Source organism: Rousettus aegyptiacus, unplaced genomic scaffold (genome assembly GCF_014176215.1).
Source record: "Rousettus aegyptiacus isolate mRouAeg1 unplaced genomic scaffold, mRouAeg1.p scaffold_m13_p_12, whole genome shotgun sequence".
NCBI lineage: Eukaryota > Metazoa > Chordata > Mammalia > Chiroptera > Pteropodidae > Rousettus > Rousettus aegyptiacus.
The window spans coordinates 60,163,782-60,172,834 of record NW_023416287.1 but is presented as its reverse complement, the minus strand read 5'-3'; the positions used below and the strand labels follow the sequence as shown (position 1 = coordinate 60,172,834).

The 9,053-nt window shown below is 38.6% G+C and overlaps 1 non-coding gene across 1 annotated transcript; it reads right to left on the bottom strand.

Annotated features, from left to right (window-relative positions):
- Positions 1-7,047: 7,047 nt before the first annotated feature.
- On the bottom strand, positions 7,048-7,166 carry LOC118610386. Its single transcript, XR_004953868.1, has one exon. It is a non-coding gene; the product is annotated as a 5S ribosomal RNA (ribosomal RNA).
- Positions 7,167-9,053: the final 1,887 nt, after the last annotated feature.

The following is a 9,053-nucleotide window of genomic DNA, read 5'->3' as shown; positions in this document are numbered from 1 at the left end:
CAGTATTCCTTAAATTGTGTATATTTTCTCTACCATATCTTCTACTATCAACAAAGCCTGCCTTAGGCACTACATTTCTGTGTCTAATTAATTTACTTTTCTTAGTACCAAATGCACATAGAATCTAATGTATTCTTTCGGTCTTGAGAGATTATAATGGTTAAACACATTGACAGATTGAATCATGTGCCCTCTCCCCAAAAAGATATGTTGAAATCCTAATCCCGAGTGACCTTATTTTGAAATAAGGTCTTTTCATAAGTAATAGAGTTAAAATGAAGTCATTGGAGTGGCCCTAACCCAATGTGACTAATGTCTCTATAAACGGGGGGAAGTTGAGATACAGACACGCACTGAGAGAAGACAATGTGAGAAGACACAGGGAGTAGATGGCCACGTGCCTGGAGTGATGCATCTATAAGCCAAGGGATGACAAGCATGGTCTACAATCATCAGAAGCTACAGGAGGCAAGGAGGGATTCTCTTCTAAAGCCTTCAGAGAACACGGCCCTGTGAGACCTTGATGTCAGACTTCAGACTCTTTGAGACAATAAATTTCTGTTTTTTTAAGCCACCCAATTTTTCTTAACTATTACAGTGGCCTTAGGAATCTAATACACTCATGTTCTCTACTTCAGTGTAAGTTTATAACCTCTTTTATAAAAGTAAACCTCAGCCTAGTCTCCCTCAGCTAGCCTCCAAGTAAATTTCCCTACTGCAGTGGTTCTCCAAGTGCAGTTGCTGGACCAGCAGCATAAGCATCAGCGGGGAGCTTGTTAGAAATGCAAATACTCCAGTCTCATTCCAGACCTAAGATCAGAAACTATTTGAGCAAATCTTTCAGGGACTCTGGTCTGAGAACCACTGCTGTGCTGCAAGTTTCAGCCACTATCCCTTTGCCCTATGAATCCTATTATATTCCAAGTGCTAAGGATTATTAGATATTAGTTCTTATCTTCTTAAATATTATAACAAAAATAAGCTATAGTTTTCATATTATCATCTCCCAACTGACCTACAAAGGCCCAGCAGAGTTTTTTAGAAGGGCCTTTAATTCCACATAGACAAAACTGGCAAATGTTTGAATTGCAGAGTTGTTAAATTTTCTCTCACAGTTAGCACTGGGGCCCTGCCTCATCTACGGCACATCTATCCAAGTTCACCAGACCACCCCATTCAGGTCTATCTTTTCCCATGATAAGCCATGATGCAAAATTCCCTTATCTCTCTCCTATTCACTCAGAAAATTAGTCTCAACTAAGTATTTGGAGGAAACTATTGACTAATTTATATAGAAATATTAATGACTAACAGATTTCTCTCTTTAATAAGCCCAGGTTGTATGACTTTATTTTAAAGGTGATTTTTTTTTTTTAACCCCGAAGAACTCTATTTGGGCCTGTTTAAAGCACAGCGTGGAAATAAAATCAAGATCTGCTTCTTTTTCTTTTCGATGGTGGCTTTGAGAAGTAGATGGCTGGTGCCCTTTAAATAACAAGTTCATGGAAAAAACACTCAGCTCACATGAGGCCAGTCTTGTTTGGCAACTCCCTCTCATTCCTGGTCACCAGCCTGCCAGCTTGTTGACCTTGAAGAAATGGCAGCAGGCCTATCCTTCTACTTTTGCTGCATTCCATATTGGGTGGTTTTTTTAGGTATTTCATTTTCTTAACAGGAAATTTTAGCTGCTGGTTTGAATCTGATTGAAGTGTTTTGTATGCAGACCCTGAGACCCCCAGGCTAGGGTGTATTTTTAATAAATCAAATAAATAAATCCCAAGCTTTGTACTAACTGAAATGTCCTCATGCCTTTAATGGTGGCCCCCTAAATGAAAATGCTAAGAAATGCAAGAATAATGCCTCCTAAGTGACAAACAAACTAATAAAGGAGGGGCAGGGTGCCCAGGTTTAAAAGGGAAATAAAATTCATGGCATAAATTGTCCTGGAAATTGGCCCCCAGTTCTCAACTTGCAGAGATTACTCAGAACCTAAGGCTATGGGTACAGGGAAAGGGAAATTAATGTTTAATGAACATTGTGCCAGGTGCTTTACTTCTGTTATGAGACATTTGGATTAAGAGACTTGAAACAATCAGATATAGCCCCCTGAAGAGCAACCCCAGTTCTTGGTCAAGCTTTAGGACTGATCTATATTTGCCTATATAAGGGATCAGGCAAGGTTAAATCATGACTTAGTTCATTCTCAAACTAACTTTTACTCTCAAACCTGAATGGAAACCAAACCAGCCATCAGAGAAATGAAATCTAAACCATTTTATCAATTAGGATTGTTTTAAATAATCAAGGAAGTTTCCTGGCTGTTATCATTGGAATGTCAGTGAAAAGATAGGTTTCAGGGTATTTGATTAAGCAACTCAAAAAATGTCATAAGCAAAGATACAGGTCCTTTCCATCCCTCCATTCTATCTTCCACAAAACAGGAAACCAACCCAAGTTTTCTTCAGGGTGGCAAAATGGCACCAACAGTTTCAGACTTTACACTGATATACCATAGTAGCCAGAAGAAAGACAAGGTCTTTTCTGATACTTCCATCAGAAGAAGTGAGGAGATTTTCTTTCCCCAGAATTCCTCAATTAAATTCTGTTTTATTTCATTTAGTATTTATTAAGGATCTGTTATGTGGCAGGCCCTTGAATTCATCAGAAAACAAAACAAAACTTTCTGCTCTAATGGAGCTTAAGTTGTAGAAGAAATTTGTATTTTAATGTCTCTTGAGTCTCAGTTGAGCTGTCCTATGAGCTCTTCAAGTCTGGTAACCTCACTTCTTCCTTTTGACCCCCCAGCCTTAGGCATGGTAGCTGCTTTCAGCAGTTCCTGACCTCCCATTAGCTTTGCATCCTCTTTTTACTCTTTCAACCTTTAAACATCCGTGTAACCAATCACCCCTATTAAGCCCGCTCTGTTTGAAATAATAAGTATGTACCTCCTTTTGTTGTGAGACCCTAACTGATACAGCATGAAAACCTAAACAAAGATCCAGCCACTCCTAGAAAATGTTGTGAAGTCGAATCCTATGCAGGCGCCCAATCACCATTATAATCACTGATTATTTTTCACCAACTAGAAGACTTCTCAGCAAAAAGCCATGAGTCAACAATACTGATAGGAATTTCAGATTACTGGAAAGGTAGCCCATGTCTGAGCATAACTAGCGAATTGATCTCTCGATATCTATCTGCATGAACTGTTTGTGTTGAATGGAAAGAAACCTTCTAGAGGACATTTTTCCGAATAGGCACTTAGAAGCGGAGAAGATGTCAAAAAAGGGAAGGGATTATAGGAAGAGAGCAAGATGATGTTTCCTCATAGTCTAGGCCTGTGCCCCACAGAGAGACAGGGTGCGAGCTACCGCACAGAACACACAGTGCTACATAAAGCCTAGGTGACAATTGATTGGCACATTCTCTGACTTTGTGTGGAACGCAGCAAGCTCTGGCTCATTCTTTCTTGGGTTTCACCCTGATTGGACTTACATCTCCATCATTCCACCAAAACTGTTCCTGTGAAGTTCACAAATGACTTCTGAATTGCCAAATCCACTGCTCAAATGTCAGTTCTCATCTTACTTCAGTATCAACACTGCTAATCTTTTGTGTTCTTTTCCAAAAACTTGTATTTTAGAGACATTCAGCTGCTCCGAATGAATGCCAAATACCTAAAGGAAAACTAATCCATCTAATAATTCACTAATAAGAATAATGACAACAATAATAGCTAACATTGTTGAGCATTTACCATGTGCCAGACACTATTCTAAGCACCTTATATGGATTTATTCCTCACTGCAGACCTGTGAGATGGATACTATTTTCATGTTCATTTTACAGATGAGGACTGTCAAGTATAGAAAGGTTGAGTAATTTTCCTAAGGTCACACTGACAGTGTGCAAATAAGTGGCAGAGACAAGCAATCTCCATATTTCTAATATTTGACCTCAAGCAAATCAAATTCTACATCAGAATTTTTTAATTGTCATAGATATATTTTGGTAATAGCTATATCAGAAAGCTAGAGAACCAAGCTCAAGGAGGTCAGGCTTTGGAAGGGTCTCCACATTATTTTTCCTTCTTCATGTTGCTGCATCAATGTTCAAAAAGCCCAGGGTTCCTAGAGCAAGACAGAGAGAAACCTCAAGAAAGGCTGATGCTCTGGTCAGAGACCAATGGAGAAATCTTTGGAGAGTCTCAGGGACCCAGATTCCAAGTTGGGGTCCAGGGATAGAACTCTTATGCCTGGAAAAAAAGAAGAAGGAGGAGGAGGAGAAGAAGGAGGAGGAGGAGCAGGAGGAGGAACAAGAAGAAGACTGGGAAAACAAAACAAAACAACATGGGAACATCCAAAAAAAAGTTTTTAGCAAATTATATAAACACTGAGAATAGACAAAAGAGCAATGGACAAAACACAAAACCATAGACTCCAGAAGAGCAGGAAACCTCTTTGTCCTACACCACCATATCCCCACACAACCTGACTCACACCCCATACTGGTCTATGAGTTCCATTTATCCAAACTCAAGCCAAAGACCAGGCACTAAGAGTATGTTCAAGTTCATATTCAGTGGACATTGAGCACATGTGGCAAGAAACTATGCCAGGTGCCCTCAAACTGGAGCCAAAAGTGCTGGGCTACAATTTCTTGACCTTCTACAGCCTACAGCTCTGTAAGTACTAATGAATACTAACTCTTACAGTACTAATATGAGTACCATATGAGCACTAACGACTAGGTTGAGGTTAAGTCAGCAGTTTGGGGTCTTAGCAGCCAAGATGAAAGAATGTGAAGTATAGAAACTAGATAGGTCGAGCAATTTTCTTTTATCTTTCTTTCTATGAGTACTGCTTATATTTCTAAATCTCCATGTCATTGTTCATTCAAGTCATACTGCTGACAGAAGGCTAAATGTATCACCGAGCACTCCCAAAGTCTGATAAAAACTGATGGGATAGTCTGATATTTTTTGAATAACCTTCACAATGGAATCAATTAAGATCAGAAGCAGATTATTTCAAAAATCTGTTTTTTTTCCTGTGTAAATAACCTTTATTTATTGATTTCAACCTGGCTAAAATGTTACTTTGACATTTTTGACCCTTGTTGGAAATCTCCACACAAATGACTAAATTCTAAAATTGAATGACATCAAAGCTCAACCAACTGAAAAGAGATTTATTCACATGAATACAGAGGCACTTTTTATTTTTATTAATACATAGGTTTCCTCCTACCCAAAAATGCAGAATTGTGCCAGACTATGAATTAGTTGCAACACAACTTTCCAGGACTCTTAAATATATATTTCGTTTCATTGTGACTATGATGTATTTTCCTTTCTTGTAGTTTTATCATCCCATGAATCAAAAAGTCTCAATCTTAATTATCAAAATTTTAATTCTGTGAGGCCCCTGCATCAACAGAAAGTTCATGTTACACAGAAGATGGCATTTAGAGCAAATGGTCCTTCCTTGTTCATATTCCATTTTAACTCTCCATTTTAAAACTCTTATCTTACAAAAAAAAAAAAACCTTCTATTGTAATGAATGATGAAAGAAGGGAATAGATCAAAGAGGTTGAGTAAAAACCCTGCAGTCCTAAATTTGAATTAGAAGCAACAGCATAAACTCATTATAAACAAAAAGACTGTAAAAAATATATGACAATTAAAAATATGCACACTGACTAGATATTTGATAATGTTAAAGAATTAATGCTAAAGTTTTTAGGTATAATAGTGATATTATGTTTGTATTTTTTAAAATAGTCTTTATCTTTTAGAAAACTATACAAAATATTTTTGTATAAAATGATATGATGTCTGAGATTTTCTTAAAAATACTGCAGGAGTGAAGGAAGCAGGTATTTAATTTTGATGTTCGGTATATGGGGCATAAATGGTACTAACTGATCTAGATCAGTTTGAAATAGTTCAGATAAATTAATGTAGTCATGCCTAACTTGACTTATAGCTTAACACTGTTTTTCTTGAGAAAATGCTCTTCACATTATTTTTGCAAATTAAGATACTTAATTCTCTTTTTAACTGAACTATCATAGAGTTTCCTTCCACAGATTTACATCCTCCTCTTCCACTCATAAGGAGAAGAATCAAATTGAATAAGAAAAAAGAGCCAAACTAGACAGTAACTCAAAAGGAAGTCAATTAGATATATCATTCTAGGGGCAGGGCTAGAACTAAAACACTGGATTATTTTTTTTTTCCGAAGAAATTACTGTTTATTACTTGTCTTCAATACTAGAAAAATCCCTTGACCACTGCATCACCTAAGAGAGCCCTAAGTCTTCTGTGCGTCTGGGAAAATGTTAGTTCTGCTAGCTCTGGTATGCAAAAGGCTGTGTCTTTTGGTGCACTTCCAGAACTTCCCCCCAGTACCTCTGAGGTATAGACAGTTGACATTCCTTAAGAAAAGTAAATACCAGAAGCAAATTTCTGAAGACTAATTTCAGTCACTCAGGATGGAAATAATAATAACAGAAATTATTTCCGGTTTCTATATATATAAGGAAACTAATGTTGAGGAAGGTTTAGTATTTTTTTTTTTTTGAAAAATTCAGTAACATGTGAGAAACAGAGTCAGGATTTGAACCCATGTCTTTCTCAGGCTATTTCAGGCCTGCCTCCAAGTGCTGAATATCACTAGGAAGAATACACACTCTCATTTCTTCTCTAGATTCATGACCACGAATCATCAACGGGTATTCAACTTTTGTAAGAAATTCTGCTATACTCTCTTATTTGGTTCACTTTCCGTAAAGATGATTTCAATGTTCTTTCTGCTCAAATGTCCAGCAATCCCTTCCTATCCCCTCTTTCTTAATTGTTGACTTTTCCTCATGCTTCTTTGGGAAAATAAGATCCATGAGAAAGGAATTCCAAAGTCTCCCTCAAACAATTCTGGCAGCCTGCCCCCACCTCTGTCAATGTTCCTTGCCCTCTATTCTGTTATTGAGAGAGACTGCTATGGTATATTACACACAAATTCTCCATTTTTTTTTTTTTTTTTTAACGCCTGCAGCACCTTGTCTTCTTAGGTGGTCTCCCATGCAAGTACTAACCAGGCTCAACCCTGCTTAGCTTCCGAGATCAGATGGGATCGGGCATGTTCAGGGTGGCATGGCTGCAGACACACACAAATTCTCTTTCACCCTTCTCCCCTTCTGGAGAAGTTTATCCATAATTACCATTTTTCCCTGCATTTCAAAGACTCTCCTCTACAGCAGCCCATCATACAGAAACATACTCCATTAGCTATCTTCTGTAATAAATAAAACAGCAACACAGCCCTTTACCACACATCTTCCTCCAGCTGCTGTCTCATTGCTCTGTTCTCCTTCATGGTAAAATGCCTTGAAAGAGCTGCCTCCAATGGCATCCTCCTCTTCCTCCAGTGACATCCTCCTCTTCCTCCAATGATGTCCTCCTTTTCCTCAACTGCTTTTCCCTCCTCCATCCGCTGCAAGGAGGCTTTCACTCCCACCAGAAATACTGCTGTTGCTGGAATCTCTAATGAACTCTGTCTTCTTGAAATTACTCAACATACTCAAACTCTCAATAACTCTCAACACAGTTAGCCATGCCCTCCTTCTTGAAATATTCTTGTCTTAACCTGCTTGATTCCAAACTTTCCTGCACCAAGACAGAGACGAGGTGGGTGTATTCAAGAATCAACAAGAAAATCAATGCGGCTGGAGTGTACTGAGTGATGGGGGAGTAAGATGACATGAGACTGGATGCCAAGGTGACATCTTTGGGGTGAGGGGAAGAAGTTTGGAAGATTTTTAGGGGATTTTAAGCAGGTGACCAACATGCTCTTCACTTCCGTTTTCCGGTGGACTGCATATCTGTGGAAAATGGACTGCATAGGTATGAGAGTAGGATCATGGGCAACAGTAAGAAGCCTCCTAATAAATTCTAAATAAGTGTTTATTGGCTTGATTAAATTAGGAAGATAAAGAAGGCATTAGTTAGCAAAAAGTCTGGCGGACAAAAATAGAACCAAAGAAACTCCAGGGGGCAAATAAAGAGCTCTTGGAAATCCTGTTTCTAAGTTTCACCCACGGGATTTGGCCCAGTACCCAGCAAACCGAACAAATTGTCCAATACAGCACTCTGTGTGGCTGTGCCCGTGGAGCATACTTGCTCCCCCAAATGGTGAACACGCGGTCTTCTTCAGCACCTGCGATTCCTATTGGGTGAAGTGCTGCGTGCGGCAAGGCGAATTTGACTCATTATCTTCCACTGTGTCTGTCATGTCACGTTATTTTTCAGGTCCTGACAGAATACTCTAGAGGCATGATGCATTAGGATTTGACACCAGTTATCCAGTGCTGTGCCTCATGAGACGGAACAGGACAGGCAAGAGTGAAGGGTAACCCACTTTGTACTATCCTAACTCTCTATGACTTCATTAGTCTCTTGATCTTTTTGTGATTGTCATTAGGGTCTCAGTTTTATGCCCTGGTCAATTTCCAAATGACAGCTTTTATTGTCAAAGTGATCAAGGAGATCTGTTTTCTCCACCCCGCAGTGACAATAGCAGACAATCACAGGAAATTGATCATGTTGGATAAACTCACCTGATCCTAAAAATGATATTGGCTTCATGCTCCAGGGCAAGGCAAAAACAACTGAAAAATAATTGCCAGTACACCCCAGAGGGAAATTCTTTCCCTTCCCCAAATTTGACAATCAATCTAACCCAGTGCACGTGACTAAAAACCACTGCTGTAAAGAACTTAATTTCATTTACACACCAAAATACCATGGCAATTTGGTTTGAATTGGGGGTCATTCTATCTCAGTACTTATTCTTCCTCATGAAAAACTATATTTCCAAGAGCAACGAGGACAACTATACATAAACAACTGCCACTTCTAGAACAAATGAGCATGTGCTGCTACATATTCTTACCAATCCTGGTTAGATTAACTAATCTTTAACCATGTTTTGATTATTTCCTCTCCATTTTTAAAAGATTTAAAAAAAATACATGGCACATTGCAAGGTGCTTT